Here is a 16511-nt window from a genome sequence, read left to right as displayed (position 1 = left end):
CAGTATAACAAGAGGAGGCAAGAGTCTAGGAGATATAAGGAGCCGAGTTCTTCATGATCTAGAGATACTGCATCGCAACATGAAGTGATCTCCAAAAGGTTTGACAATTTGGAACTGCAAATCAAAAAGGGCAATGCTGGGGGAGTTCATGCACTTCAAGCTCTATGGTACACTTGTGGCCATTGTAATGAGGAGCATCATTCTGATCAATGCCCTTACACTTTGGAGACAATCAATTATATGAATAACATGCAGCGAAGGCCATAAGAAAGTCCTTACTCACAAACCTACAATCTGAACTTAAGAAATCACCCAAATTTTCATGACGAAATGGGCCAAGTTTGAATCCGCCTTAAATATTATCATCCGGTGCTAAACAAATAGTGCCTCCTGGTTTTCATGGCTAACCATAGCAACAACCACAGCAGCAGTACCCTCAGAAGAAAGAATCCAAAATCAAGAAAATGTTTGCTCAGTTATTGACAAATCAAGAATCTGCAGGGGCTGAGAATAAGGCAACCTTCTCTCTTCATGAGACTGCTATCAAGAATCTTAAAGTTCAGATGGCACAGCTAGCTTCTCAGATGAATGTTCTCACAAGGAATAGCCATTTAGTGAACAATTACTACAGAACATTTAATTTAAACCGTCCAATAAACTTGAACAATCAACATCGAGCTAGAATGAAGGTCTACCATAGTGAAGAGATCGAAACAGCAACCCCATGGAGAATCTGCGAAGGGCTCAGCTGGCGCTCACTGGCACAATGCTTTTCCTTTATGACTTATGCTTCTCCCGTATAATGCATTAGAATACAGAGTTTGTTGGTGACATGGAAATTTATGTAGAAAATTTTCACTCATTATCATTTGAAAATTTTATCAGGTGTAAATATTTCTCAAAAATTTAAAATCATAGTAAATTTGTTCTCTACAGTTAAAAAATTAATGTTAGTTATTAAAATAATAACATTAGCTGTTAATATTTTTAACGACAGAGAGTAAAATTGCTACGATTTTAAATTTTTAGGATTAATTTGCACCTAACTTAGATTATGCGTGCCTACTTTTCGTTTTCAATGTGGGCATATTATTATAAAAGAAAGGTTATATTTAGTATATTAATTATCTTTGACGATTCTTACACTACTAAAAAAAAGGATATTTTTGTCTGTTCTAGAAGCCTTTTTTTGTCTGTTTAAGGGGGGACGTGGACAAAGGAGATGTAGATCGAAGCTTTATACGCATCAGTTATAAACAGACAAATATGATGCCCATATTCGTCTGTTCATGCAGAACAGAAAAATATATTAAGCGGGAAAAAAATTTGTAGAAGCAAAATTTGCCCGTTTTCTTTACAGAAATCCAACCATAAAATATGGAAGAACCAAAACAGAGAGTACAGAGTTCAACCAAAATAACAGTAATCCAACAGAATGAGATCCATTCCATAAGAAAGAATCCACAATCCTAAACATTCTAACCATATGTTTTAACTATCAAAATAACCCTACACATCATCATACAAGAAGCTTCAATTTCTATCTAACCCTTTTAGCCTCATGAATCATTTTGAGAATAAAGCTATTGAAGAAATTGTCCTACTAAACGATCTCGAATAGTATCAATCTCTTCATCAGTGTAACAGTTGTTATCATAAAAAATTTGTAAGTAATAAGAAGATTGAATTCAATCAAGATTGTGAATTAAAGAAAAACAATTCAATAAAAAAATCATAATTAAACTAATTATTACCATCTCAAAATTTTTAATACATTTAGACTCAATAATTTCACACATGAAACAGATAATATAATATCCGCACTCTACACTTCCTGGTTGTCGATGACATTGTAAAATCAAAGTGTGTAGGAAAGATGAATATGTATATATACAGTTGATGACATTAAAGAATTGAAAAAGGAAAAAACACTTACTGTTGGTTTGTGCCAAACAGTCTTGTCATTTTTTTCCTCGCGCTTCCCACCCTATATATAATATGTCTTCAAAGATCTACGATGAAACAGAAATGACCAAACATTAGAACAACTTAATAAAGTAGGAAAATTAAATATATGATAACAAAAATTACGTAGCGAAGACATATTTTATTTCATCACTTGGGGGACGCCCCAATGAATCAAACCAGTAAATGACATTATCTACAGAGCAAGAAATGCACAACGACCAATGTTTACTAAAATATAAAAAGAAAGAAAACTAGTAAAGATTCATTAAAAATTAAATACATAAATATAAAAATATAGATATAAGCTACTTACTTTTTAATGATTGGGGCAAAATAACAGGGTAAGTTAATGTCTGCAATGGTATTATCCACGTATCTCATCCGCCTATCAATAGAATTCTTCAAAGGTTGCAAAGCGGCTGGACACATGAATCCATACAAATATCCCTTTCCCAAAGAAGCACACAAGTTGTGAAAGTAGCTATCATCATCAATTTGGTATGAAACAAAAATTAGTTCATGCATATAAGTTAAAAATGAGCAATTAAAAAATATAAATCATAAAATAGAATCACATTATTGCCATCCATGCAATTTCTAGCTGATCTATGGATAGAAAGTCCTTGAGATCCTTCTGGTCCGATCCAAAATGATATGTCCTTTGCTCCCCCATAATCCCAATAGGTATTTGTATATTGACTTTGTCAACTGATTCCTAAATGTCATACAGTTGTACCAAACAAGAAAATTTAGTAGCATCTTCAACATCCTAATAGAAAGATAGAATAAGGATAAGTAACATAGGTAGTATATGAAAGAGAAATCAGAAAATGCTAGTGTGTATTGTACCATAGGAGATATGATGTCAATGAGTCTTTTAGGCCATAAAATGAAAAATCCTTTTCTTGGCCTAGCTTGCCAACCTCAGCACTGGGGAATGGTATGTCTGCATCTACCTCCTCATCTCGAACAGCCATAACCATTACCTTGACTGAGTCCACTAGAATTTTTTGATGATGAATTTTAGGCCCTTGTGTGTATTTAATGGCATTGGCAATAGCATGCATATCTGGGTCGTCTAAATAGAGAACACAAGGTTCTCCATCATTTGGTGTGGGACTAGGGTCAAACGGAGCTGATGACACTTGTGGATTAAAGCTCCTTTTTGTGCTTCCATAGGCTGGAGAATTCTGAGTACAAATGAAAGAATGGAATTAAATGGAAAAAATGTTGGCAAAATTTAAAACAAATTAATTAAGTTGTGATTAATTTTATACCTGAGGTGTACGTTCTTGTTGTCGAAATTGCCCAATTTGCATGCTTGACACCAAAGATCGCATCTCCTCCCGAATCTCAAACATAAACTTATTTTTGAAGAATTGACGAACCTCATCATTTGTCATAATCTCTTGGTAAACTTGTTCTCAAACTTTGTCTATCAAGTCAGCACTTGGAACACTTCTTCTTGTAGAGCTTTATGAACTGGAACTAAAAAATTGAGTTAAACCAACTGTCTTTAACAGCCTTCTCACTCAACCAGGATGGTCTAACTTCCTAGTTACAGCTGCCAGGATGTCCATCTTTCCGTATAGAGTAAAAGAACCTTGACTACGTTGCTCCTCAAGTGCATCCTATAACATAGAAGTAGCAAGTGATAAGTAATTATAATTTCAACAGAACACTATTTTAATTTAATAGTTTTAATTTAACTACTTACAATTTTTCCAGCAATGTCAGTAATAGTTTGATTAATATATTCACCTTTCTTCATCCTTACGTACTTCCACGTTCTATGTCGAGAAGGAGGGGGCCTTGAACAACAATGCCAGGGTCTAACTTTGCAGCTTCTTGTGTCCCTTTCAAATCAGCTTCCATGATCTCTTGTTGTGCCTTTCTGTAACCTCCACAAGACATGTAATACTGGTATAAATTTTTGGATTGTTTGTCTTTATTTTGAGCACTTAATTTCTACAATAAAAAAACAAAAATGAAGTTAGTTCAATGAAATGAAACTACTTTATATGGACATATTCATTGAGTAGAAGTTTACCTGAAATTCAGGATCTAGTTGTGACACTATAAATTTTCTCCAAGTGTCTCTATCAAGAAATGAGTAAATATCACATGGTTTTTCATCCTTTTTTGCCCCTCTAATGTAAGTATGAGTGAGAATTGTCTTAAAATCTTTTCATCGCTCGCGTACTTGGTCTAACCAATACTTTTTCTTCTTAGCAGTGGGAAGGATATCACAGGTTTGCTGCAAAGTTCATATATGATGAATGAAATTAGAATATTTAATAGTAAGAACTATTATTCAAAAGTATAAAGGTCAAAAAGTTACATACCAACATATCTTGCCAAATTGGATCCTTTGTTTTCTGTGGTACTTCTTTCCAGCTAAAATACAGAATGTCCACTTTGGTTCGACCCAAAAGGCCTACATAGCTTATGAACCTATCTGCCTCTAGACCAACTAGATTCACATCATCATCGAAGTCAACATGCTTCCTCTGAATTTTCCCGTGACGTATTGCTAGCTTTGGCATTCTTGTGGTGCCTCCACCTTTTTTTTTATAGGTTCATTGTTCACTTGATCTTCACCAAAATCATCCATGTTTCTATCATCATCCTCCATGCCCTGTTAGTAAATTAGAGTGAAACAGGTGAGTAACTGTAATGAAAACAATATAAAAATAAATAAAGGTAAACACAAAATTCTATTATAGTGCATAACTTTTTCGTTAGGGTCTTACATTATGCATTTTCCCATATTCTTTCATAGTTATCATCTCTAACAGCATATTTGTAATCATCTACTAATTCTACTTCATTCATTGAAGGTAGATTTGCAGTGAAAGGTGGTGTCTCATCAATGTTCAAAGTCGAATCACCGTCCTTTTGTTTTTTTACCTTGAAGTACAATTGATAATTTGGTATTTGCAGGATCAGTGACATAAAATACTTGTTTTACTTGGCTTGCCAAAATAAATAGTTCATCTATATAACCAACCTTTTGAAAATCAATTTAGGTAAATCCAAATTTTTGATCTCTTTGAACACTATTATTGTTGACCTACTTACACTTAAAGATAGGAACCTTGAAGTTAGTGTAACTTACGTCCCATATCTCTTCAATAACACTATAATAGGCCATGGATGCCAATTTTGGGTTTTTATCTTTGGCGCTAGAGAAATAGATCGCTTCAGCTACTACCATTATCCCATTGTTTTGCATTGTACTTTTCTCATCTTGAGCTTTTGTGTAGAAAGAATATCCATTTATATCATATCCACTCCAAGTGGAGACATCAAATCGAGACCCCCAAGCTAACTATTTTATTGTGTCCAAAACATTTGTCTCCCTCCAAACCTATTCCTTGAACCACACAATAAATGTCTTATTATGCTTATTAGTTACATGTCTATCATTTTGCTTTGGATATTTGTCCTTTAAAATCTACTTATGGTTATCAAAGTATGGTTGAACTTCTTTCATATTATTTAAAATGTATAAGTGCACTTGGAACAGTTCTTCACAGCCAATGCTCTTTACTTTGAGCCCTTGAGTTCCCTTACCTATCCCATCGTCATGTCGAGCTTGAGCCTCCACCCCAGATAGATATCCTTTGTAAAAGTCCATGGTCTCTTCAGCTACATATCTTTCAACAATTGATGGCTTAGGTCTATAAGGATTCTTAGAATGACTTTTTAAGACTTTCATGTATCTCTCAAATGGGTACATCTATCTTAGATATACGGGGCCACAGAGCTTACCCCTCTTACTAAATGCACTATCAAATGTATCATGATATCAAAAAATACTGGAGGAAAATACATTTCTAGTTGACACAGAATAACATACCCCTCGTTTTCCAATTCATCTAACTTTTCTGTGTCAATGACTTTGCTGCAGATAGCATTGAAAAAATATACAATCTAGTTATCGTTTTTCTCATATCATCTTTCATAATACCTCAAATAGCTACCGGTAATGGTTGCTACATCAATACTTAGTAATCATAAGATTTCATTCCAACTAACTTTAAATCATCCATTGAGACAACTTTTCATATTAGAAGAATAACCCTGTGGCACTTTAATGTCATGCAGACATCGACACAAGCTAGTTTTCTCTGCTTTCAACAATGTGTCTACCTCTGGCTCTAAATAAGCGCTCTTACCACCCTCTTTTAGTTGTGGATGTAACTCTTCTCTTATTCTCATTTCAGCCAAGTCTAGTCTCGCATCGATTCCATCCTTAGTTTTTCTAGGTATGTGTAAAAGAGTACTAATAAGGCCATCACGAACGTTTTTCTCCACATGCATCATATCAAGACTGTGTCTAACATCAAGATTATACCAATATGGAAGATCAAAGAATATAGACCTCTTTTTCCAAATGTTTTTCTCACCTACAATCCTCTTATTCTTACCAAACACGACATCAATTCTTTCTACCTTGCGATAAACTTCCTCTCCAGTTAACGGTTTTAGAGCCAATCCATGTTTTGGGGAACCATTCAAAATCTTTTTCAATCTATGGTATGGGTGGAACTAATCAAGAAACCTCCTATGACCAAGATAAACTGTTTTCCTTCCATGCTTAAGTTGGTGGTAGTGTGTGTTCGCTTCACATATAGGACACACTTTATGTCCCTTTATACTGTATCCTGACAAGTTCCCATAGATAGGAAAGTCATTTATCATCATGAAGATAATTGCATGCAGCTTAAAGGACTCTTGCTCATGTGCATTAAACACCTCCACGCCTTACTCCTACAATTTCTTCAAGTATTTAATCAAAGGTGCCAAGTAGATGTCAATATTGTTCCCCGATTGTTTTGGTCTCAAAATCATCATAGATAACATCATATACTTGCGCTTCATGCATAACCAGGGAGGTAAGTAGTAAATCACAAGCAAAACTAGCCATGCATTGTGTTTGCTATTAAGAGTACCATAAGGATTAATTTTATCTGTACAAAGCCCAAGACGAAGGTTTCTTGGCTCACTACCAAATTTTGGATATATTTAATCTATTTTCTTCCATTGAGGAGAATCAGCAGGGTGCCTAAGATATTTTTCATCTGATATTTTCTCATCAACATGCCATGTCAACTTTTTTGCCTCTCTTGCATTAGCAAACAAACCTTTGGATCGTGGTATTATCGGAAGGTACCATAGTACCTTTAAAGGTTGCCCTTTACTTGTCTCATTAGCATCACAATCACTATCTTCGTTCTTCTTCACTTCATATCTTGAAAATCTGTATTTTGGACACTCACTAAGATCAGCATACTCTTCCCAGCATAATATGCAATCATCAGGACAGGCATGTATCTTTTCATAGCCCATTCCCATCTGAGACAAGATTTTCTTTGCCTCATAGACACTATTTGAAAGAACATTATAAGCTGGAAGCATATCACCCAACAATTGAAGTAACTCCATAAAATGTTTATCTGTCCATCCATTAATTGCCTTCAAATTGAATAATTTCAATAAAACTGTCAACTGTGTATACATGAAACACCCAGGGTATAAAGCTATTTCTGCATCACTTTGCAAACTGTCATTTATATGCGATCGTGCAGAAAACCCAGTCCAACATCATGAATCATATCACACATTCTATCATTAAAGCCACCTACAACTTCCTCTTCTTCAACCAATGGTACTGTTTCTCTTTTGCCATGCCATATCCATCTTGTATATCGAAGATTTATCCCCTCACAAGATAAGTAATCCCTTATACCATCAATAGTCAATCGTCTCCCATTTAAACAATTAACATAAGGGCAAAAATACTTTCCACTTTTGTCATAAGCATTCTTTTTAGTAAATTCAATAAATTCTTATATCCCATTCTCATACTCCTTAGATGTTCTCAAAGCACTCATCAACTACAATCCATTCTGTTAATAAAGTAATCCTAAAAAATTTAATTTAATTCAAGACCAAAATCAATAATACTTTAATTTCATTCAACTCAATTCCAAGAAAATTAAAGCAACTCAAATAATTACAACAATTAAATCTCGCAAACTAAGCAATTCAAAAAATTTACAAGTAAACATAAATCAAAACCTTTTACAAGAAATAAAATATTATCCAATATTAAACATTTTATAAACAACAAAATAAATTTTATTAATTACATTTTATAAAATATTTTGACATAAACATTTATTTTATGTATTAATAATATTAATAATGTTAACATGATGATAATTTATCTACAGATGAACAATTTGATGCTTATAAAATTTTTATGCCACCATAAGCAAGTTTTATTCATTTTCACAAATAAAATTTATCATCCAAAAAATTTTTTTGCAATAAATAAAAGATGTATTTTCCTCTTTAAACTCACCAATTTATTTAATATAATCATTGTTAATTGTTTCTAGCGCAAATTCATATAATTCATACAGCCTTCTTCATAATTAATAGATATAATGAAAACAAAAAAACTAAATAATATAAAATCAAAAACTCAATTCCATTCCATTCCATTGGTTATACATGTGCATTTCATCAAAAATCTCAATTACAATACAATCACAAGTCTCCCGATTCCAACAGGTTCATCAAACAACAACATATATATGATCAATTAATCCTTAAAAGATATCTAACTTACCTATGAAGTGAAAAATGAAAAATAAGGGAGAGCTACAGACTACCCACAGTAAGCTGGAAACACAAAAGTAAACAAAATGTGAGTTAAAAAAAAAAGAATGAGAGGAAAAAAATATGAAACGAGAAGGGGAAACAACCTTCAATTGGAAAAGAGGGAGCTGAGCTACCGTGTTAAGGGAGGGGGGACACAGGGGTGTTGGGATTGGGGATGGGGGGAGCTATTAAGGGGGGACACAAGGGGCCGGGGGTGGGGTTACTTACAGGTGGTAGTAGGGGGGACACCGTAGGGGTGGGGTTATGGGGATTTAGGGGGGGACACGGTGGGGTTAGCGGGGTAGAAGGGACATAGGGGGACCAGGGGTGGGGTTACAGGGGGTAATGGAGGCAGTATGGTGGGGGGGACCAGGGGCGTTAGGGGGAGGGGACACGCCAACAAGGTAAGGGAGATGAAAATAGGGGCTCGCTAATTTAGGGGTGGGGGCCAAGTTGGGGGAGGGTTTAGAAAAGTTGGGAGTTGAAGTTTGGAGAGGATTCAGAGAAGGAAGGAGGTGGCGAAGGGGAGAAGAGTTTTAGGGAGGATGAAGGCGGGTTAAGTGGGGGAAAAAAAAGGTAAGGGGGCCTAGAATAGAGCCCATATTGTCTGGTGCTGTGGACCACCAGACGAATATGGGAGGCCCATATTCGTTTGGTCCAAAGCACTAGATGAATATGGAGGCCCAAACACGTCTGTTTTGGCTGAACAGACAAGTATGGGCCTCTATATTCCTCTGTTTTCAATTTCAGATGAAAATAGGAGACAAAAATAGACCTTTTTGTATTAATGTTAATATGGATGCATCATTCTTGGTTTAAGCTAATTCTCATGTTATGTAATATGAAAGTCTACATTCTAAACAAATTGTCTCTGAAATCCATTCTCAAATGAATCAATCAAATTAAATATAAATATATATATATATATATGTCATGATCAGTCAAATTACAAAACCCAACATCTAAAACTATCATTCATGCAAGTTTAATTAAATCTAAATAACCTAAAACTACCTAAAACAATGCCATTTCCCATCATTTCTTATTCCCTTTCCCTATTCTTTTACATTCTTACCATTTAATGTTTCAACACATTGAAATAATCAAAACCTATATTAAAATTAAAATAATTATAACCCATATTCAAACAATCAAAACCCACATTGAACTTTAAACAATCAAAATCAAAACCCACTTTCAACCTCGAGCAAACAGAACCCACTTAAACCAGAACAACCACACATATACTTCAAGCAGCAAGAAACAATGCCATTCAATAGGGAAGGAGAAGGAGAAGAAGAAATCATGACCAACCTTCAGCAATAAAAGCAAAAACAAACATGAACAATAGAGATTGGAGCCAACTGCGATGCAATGTTACGAAGAGTGAAGGAGAGGAAGCCACGGGCTGCAAAACGTGATGAAGATGTGCAGGAGAAATCACAAAATCAATAGGAAAGTTTCAAAAATCAGGTAGGAAAGGAAGATTAAAGTGATGGGAGGCTTAGGAAGAGCGTGCGAAAGAGGAAGGGCACCTAAAATTTGAAACTGAGTTCAACCAAAATGTATTTGATTAGGGATTTTAAAACACAATACTTGACGATTATTAACTAACACCATCAAGTGTTTTAAAAATATACTTGATGGTTTTAGTGAACAAAAATCAAATATTCCTATACGAAACAATGCTTGATGGTTTTTCAATAAAACCATCAAGTATTTGAGACAAAAACTTGATGGTTGTTGGGAATAACCGTCAAGTATTGTTTCACTATTTAGCACCTCCTGTAATATCCTGAATTTCAAGGTGTTAAAGGAATTAGAAAGAATGATAAAGATATAATTATTAAAATTATTTAATGCCTAAGAAAAATTGAGAAAAAGTTATGGAATATTAATTTTGAGAGTTTAGGATATTATGAAAGGGTTAATTTCCTCAAAAATTGGCTTAAACAATTTGAAGGATAATTTTGGGAGTTAAAAGGACCTGTTTTCTTGGAAAATTCAAGAAAAATAGCTAGGAGATTATTTTTAACCCTAAATTTTTGTGGAAATTATTTTAAGTGTCACAAAAACTATTGGATAAGGAAAATCCAATCCATATAAAATGCTATGGATTAATTTTTGGATTCACTCTTTAATTTCAAGAAATTAAGTGGAGGAGGGAATAAGAAATAAGGAATAATTAAAGGCAAAACGGTCCATTGCCTCATGTGCACAGCCCATACATGTTGCTCCATCCTTATAACAAATCCAGTTTCGGTACTCATCACAATGATGAGCATCCTAAACTCATCAAATATAATTTGGACCCTTCATATCTTATTTAGATGGTCCAAACTTGATTCCTTTTTTGTTTTTATTTGTTCAAAATAATTATTTTAACATATATATAGAATATAAAATAAAGGTAATATCTTAACTATCATTTTTTCAAAAAAATAGTTTTTTATTTGAAAATAATTAATTAAAAGTTTTAAATTTGGACTGGTCAAATCAGATATAGACAGTCCAGATCTAATGAGTTTAGAGTGCTCATCAAGGTGATGAGTACTGAAACTGGTTCCTTCTTATAACCGTTAGACTTCATTTCCCTTCCCCATTTCATTACCGTCCGAGTCTTAAAATAGAGAGAGACCAAAGGAAACGAGAGCTCGACGGAGGAGTACTGGGGGTGGTGATCGGAGGTACTTAGGTCACATGCAAACCTGTTAATCTTGCAAGGTAGCCTCCTGATCATTCTCCTACACTTTTTCATTTTCTATGTGGTTTGGCTATAATGGAGGAGAAAGAGAGTTGGGGTAGTGAGAGGAAGTGAAGGAAAAAGAGGAGGACCGGTAGGTTCATGTTATATGGCAAGATTAAAGTATATGATGCTGGTTTTTGAGTTTGCATGTCACTATTGTCTCTGTTTCATGAATCCCCAAATAGAGCATGTCATTTCTGGGTTGAGAGGCATTGAGTTTGAGGTATTAGGAGAGAGGAAACATGTAATATATGAATATGAAGTTGCATGTTGATTCTTACTGTGTTTCAAGTATACCAAAATAGAGGCTGTTATTTTCTTGAAGCTACTGTTTTAGTTTTATGATAATTAAGGGAAACGGAATGCTTAAATGCTAGAATAATTAAGTTGTACATGTATATACATATATACCCATACGTATGTGTTTGGAATGAGGTTTTGGAAAGTGTATATATATAAGGAAATATATATGAATTCAATTGTTATAGGTGTGGACTAGTGGGTGTTGGGAGTAGGAAACTTTGAGTCTGAAATTGTTGTTCAGGAGGAGTTTAAGCTGTGGAGTCTAATGGAAAGATGATTAAAATATAATTATTTTGTGTGTGTATATAGATCCACATATGCTTGTTATATGTATATTGTTGTTGTCAAGAGAGGCCGAATTGGTTTATGAAATATTAAAATAATAAGGTTGGTTGTATGTATTTGAGTTTCTGGTTTATGACTTTTGAAGCAAGAACTTATATCTATGAAAGAATGAGTTTTGGCTTCTAAACATGGGAGCTAAAGTTTTGGAATTAAGGAAATGGGAAAATAAAGGAATATAATCGGTAAATAATAAAATAATGGATTGTTAAGTTGGAATTTGAAACTATGGGTTATGAAGTGAAGGCTTGAGCATGAAGTTTTGAACGGAGGATAAGGTTGATTGAGATTAAATGATTGAACTTAGGAATTAATTTGGTGGCTGTTTTGAGAACCAAAGAATTTAAGCTATGAGAGCTTATAGAATTATTTTGAAAAAATGAAATAAAATAAATTATTACGATTATATATAATACTTCTAACCAAGTTAACCTGTTATTAAGTAAAGTGATGGTATGGGTTATGCTAAGGGAGAAAACCTTTTAAAGAGAATAGATTGAGTAAGAAATATTATCTAGGATATAACCAACTATTAAATAAAAAGAACAGAGTTCGTTAATGGGTTAAGAGAAGTTATATTTTCATAATAAAAGTTTAATGGACTAAAAATTGACCCATTTATTTGTGAAACTATATTATAGGGTTTGATATTTGCCTAAGTCAGCCAAGAAAGCGAGTAAAGAAGAAATATGGACAAGGTAAATCAAAAGAAGAGACTCCAGGTAGTGACTCTTTCCCTCTCATATACTTACGCAATAGTTCTGCATGTCTGTTTATGCTATAATGCCTATATTATTTAATGAATAGATAGTGGATATGTTTTGTGACGAAGGATTTTAAGCTCGTAGAGCTGTACTCATATATGAATATGTGAAAGTTGCTTTACATTGAGCTCGTAAAGCTATACTTAGATATGAGTATGTGGAAGTTGCTTTGTATTGAGCTCGTAGAGTTGTACTCATGTATGAGTATGTAGAATATGCTTTGCGTTGAGTTCATAAAGTTGTACTCAGGTATAAGTATGTGGAATTTGCTTTGCATTGAGCTCATAGAGCTGTATTCAACTATGAGTATGTGATATTGATTTAATTGTCATGGCCATGTGCATTGTAAAGCATAAGATGCATGAGCATCGTTGATTATGTCTGTTTGCAAAGCATAAGATGGATGATCACTGTTGATTATATATGTGTGCAAAGCTTATGATGTTGCTTGGTTGCAAATGCTGTGAATATGGTTTGTTTTGCATGTATTTATAAGCTTTCTATAATTGTGTGATGGATTGCTGTCACTACTGAGATTCCTAGAATCTCACGCTTCTTTCATGACATACAGTGAAGCTCAAAGGACAAAAGTGTGGTAGGAAGTTGAAAAAGTTGGAAGCATACGTGAATGAGATAGTGGTCATCTATATAGTCTTTCACTATTTATATTTAGAGTTTTTGTTAAGCCATGTATGGCCATATGTATTTTGTGTATATCTATATTTCTATGTGATTATGTAAGTAATTATGAGATGTAATTACCTCTGTAAAAAGGAAAGTATTAGCTCTCGTAACTATCAGTTAAGTGCCATTTGCTCTGATGGTTGTATGTTAGTAGATAGATATTTCACTAATGCTGCAAGGTTTGATAATATTGGTTTAGCCAAAGGTAGCTTTATTGATGTCAAAGTCAAGGATTAAATGGATGTCTGAATCACTGAACAAGACATTTTGCAAGTTATTTCAAAAGTTTAAATTTGTTAAGAAAATCCTATCCCTTATATAGGTAGAACCCTGTGTTTAAGAGAAACTTTAATAAAGAGTTTAGTAAAAATATTTTTTTTCCCGGATCAAACCTAACTTAGTGGTTCGAAGTAAATTTAAGAGCCCCTGGTGTAATTAAAGTAGGTGTTATATCTCCCCAATGGTTTTTTAAATAACCATCAAGTATTTGGCATCAAATATGTATAAATCTATAATAGTGAATCAACTTAGTTAACTATTTTTTTTAAATTTTTTCAAATTAATTATTTAGTTCTTACTTTAAAAACTATCTGATTTATATGTGTATCTGGTGGAAACAAAACAATACTATAGGATTTCATAAGTATATCAATTCAGGGAACATTACCATCAGTAAAGTTGAATTTGTTTGGAATGGTAATTGGAGCCTTTAAAGGCAAATTTTCAGTCATGATTCATAATATATACGAGATAAGTATACAAAATGAGTTTTGTCTTAATTTATGTGAATATGTTTGTGATAAGTAGCTTCAAACAAGCAAAAAGAAGATGACCAGCAAAGAAGATAAAGACAAAGGAGAATCATAATGAGGTCCAAAAGAAAAAAAATAATTACCAATAAATCCTAATGACAAAGGAACAGTTAGAAAAAAGGTAGATAATTAATTTGTGAATATTAGAAAAAAGAGTTAAACCAATTATTTATGATAAATAGATATTGTGTTTCCTAAAATACCCTTATTAATCATATGTATTAGAATTATTTTGCCATAAAATTTTTAACATGTATAATCATCATAAAGACTAATTTAAAAAAATGGATGAATAAAAAAACAAAGTAGATTGGAGTCTTATATTTAAAATCAAATTAAGTCTCTAACTACATTTTCTATAAAATACTCTTGTTAATAATATGTATTGGAATCATCTTATCATCAAATTTTTAACATGTGTAATCATCATAAGGACTGTATTGGAAAAAAATAGATAAATAAGAGAGACAAAGTGAATTGAAGTCGTATATTTAAAACTAAATTAAATCTCTAATTACCTCTTATATGAAAGACCAGAAGTAGTAATATTTAGCACAATGACAGGTGTTTTGATTATTTTTAACAAAACTAAAATTTTGTCTTATATATATAATGAATTATAAATTTAATCCAAAAGGGTTTAAATTGAGATTCATCACTTATGCTTTACTAATTTTTTTTAACTTAGTTGAATTTTGAATTAACCATTTAATATCTATGTTTCATTTTTTTAAAGAAAAGGCAAAATGGTATGTTGGAATCACCAAAGTTTACACAGTAATAAAACAAGAAGAAAAAAGACTATCCTCCAAACAAACTAAAAAATACATTAAAATGAATTAATTTAGCTGAAAGAACATAAAAATCGTGAAGAAGAGTTATAACCTCCTGCCAAGTAATTGTTGAAGATTGTTGATGATAAGCTACCTTCATGATGAAAGAGACTTTCTCAACCCAGATAAGATATAAAACAGAATCATCTTTCAGTTTACTCATATCAGAATTACGAATCCAAAGTACAGCAGTTCGGCAGCCAGATAAGAATGGTAGGCCAAGTTCAGCAGTATTCTTCCATAAAAATTCTGTTAAAGCAAATCCTTGCCAACAAATAACACCTTGAGAAGAGTTTCATTTCTCAAAACAAAATCTTGGTTTGTCCGGCATCGATCTTAATAAAAAAAAAAAAATCCAATGGAGCTTGACGGAGATGGAGGGATAAAAATTCTCCTTGCACACCACGCACCACAATGGCGGCAACCACGTCAGCATGTGGGGAACATACCGATCGAGATCCTTCGCCGGGCAAACATAAACAGTGAGCATAGTAGGCGGTGGCGGCCGAGCACAATTTGTTAAATGTTAAGGTGTGGAGTTTTGTTTCTTGGCTGGTTGATTGAAAATTTGCGTAATGTGTGAGGGTATTTTGGTCAATTTAAGTTCCCAAGAATCTGGAGAGGAAGACAAATTCCATAGTTTGCGAGAACATGGCCCCTCCTAAGATTATTCCTCCGCACCAAATCAGGGAATCTTATAATTTCCATCCCACCTCTTCCTTCGTTCCCCAAGTTCCTCTTCTTCTTTTTTTCATTTCTAAGCATATATAATACTCCTCCGGTTCTAATTATAAGACCCAATTGACTTATTTGAGGAGATTAAGGAAGTAAGTTAAGTTGGTTATTTATAATAAATAAATGTTGTTATTCCTAAAATATCCTTGCTAATTAAGTATATTGGCTAAAACTATCATTATTAAAAGGATTATCTTGGAAAAAAATGTATAGATATAAAAGAGAAAATGGATTGGGTCTTATAATTAGGACCAAATAAAAAGTCAAATTGGGTCTTATAATAAGGACCGGAGGAGTATATTCTCTTTTTAGAAGTAATTCTTTGAATCATTATAGAATACTAAATACGATACCTATTTTGGTAAAGATTTAAATATTGATTTGTCATGTTGTGAGTGAACTCTTTTAGTTAGAGCCCCTCTGCGTTGCTCCTCAAATCTCTTCTTTAAATTATAGTTGAATTGAAAAATTTTCAACTTGTGCTTGTTTTTCTGGATAAATTTTTTTTTAAGAAGATCAATGATACGTTAAAAACAAAAGATACAAAACGTCAAAAACATACACAAACATAAAACCCAAACACAAAGGAGAAGAATACTTCATACATTAAGGCCCAATGCCATAGTAGAGATTATAGAATAGCCCAAAC

The sequence above is a fragment of the Neltuma alba genome, unplaced genomic scaffold (genome assembly GCF_004799145.2).
Source record: "Neltuma alba isolate B1F8T4 unplaced genomic scaffold, ASM479914v2 tig00004321_pilon, whole genome shotgun sequence".
Classification (NCBI taxonomy): Eukaryota; Viridiplantae; Streptophyta; class Magnoliopsida; order Fabales; family Fabaceae; genus Neltuma; species Neltuma alba.
This window is presented reverse-complemented; position numbering follows the sequence as displayed.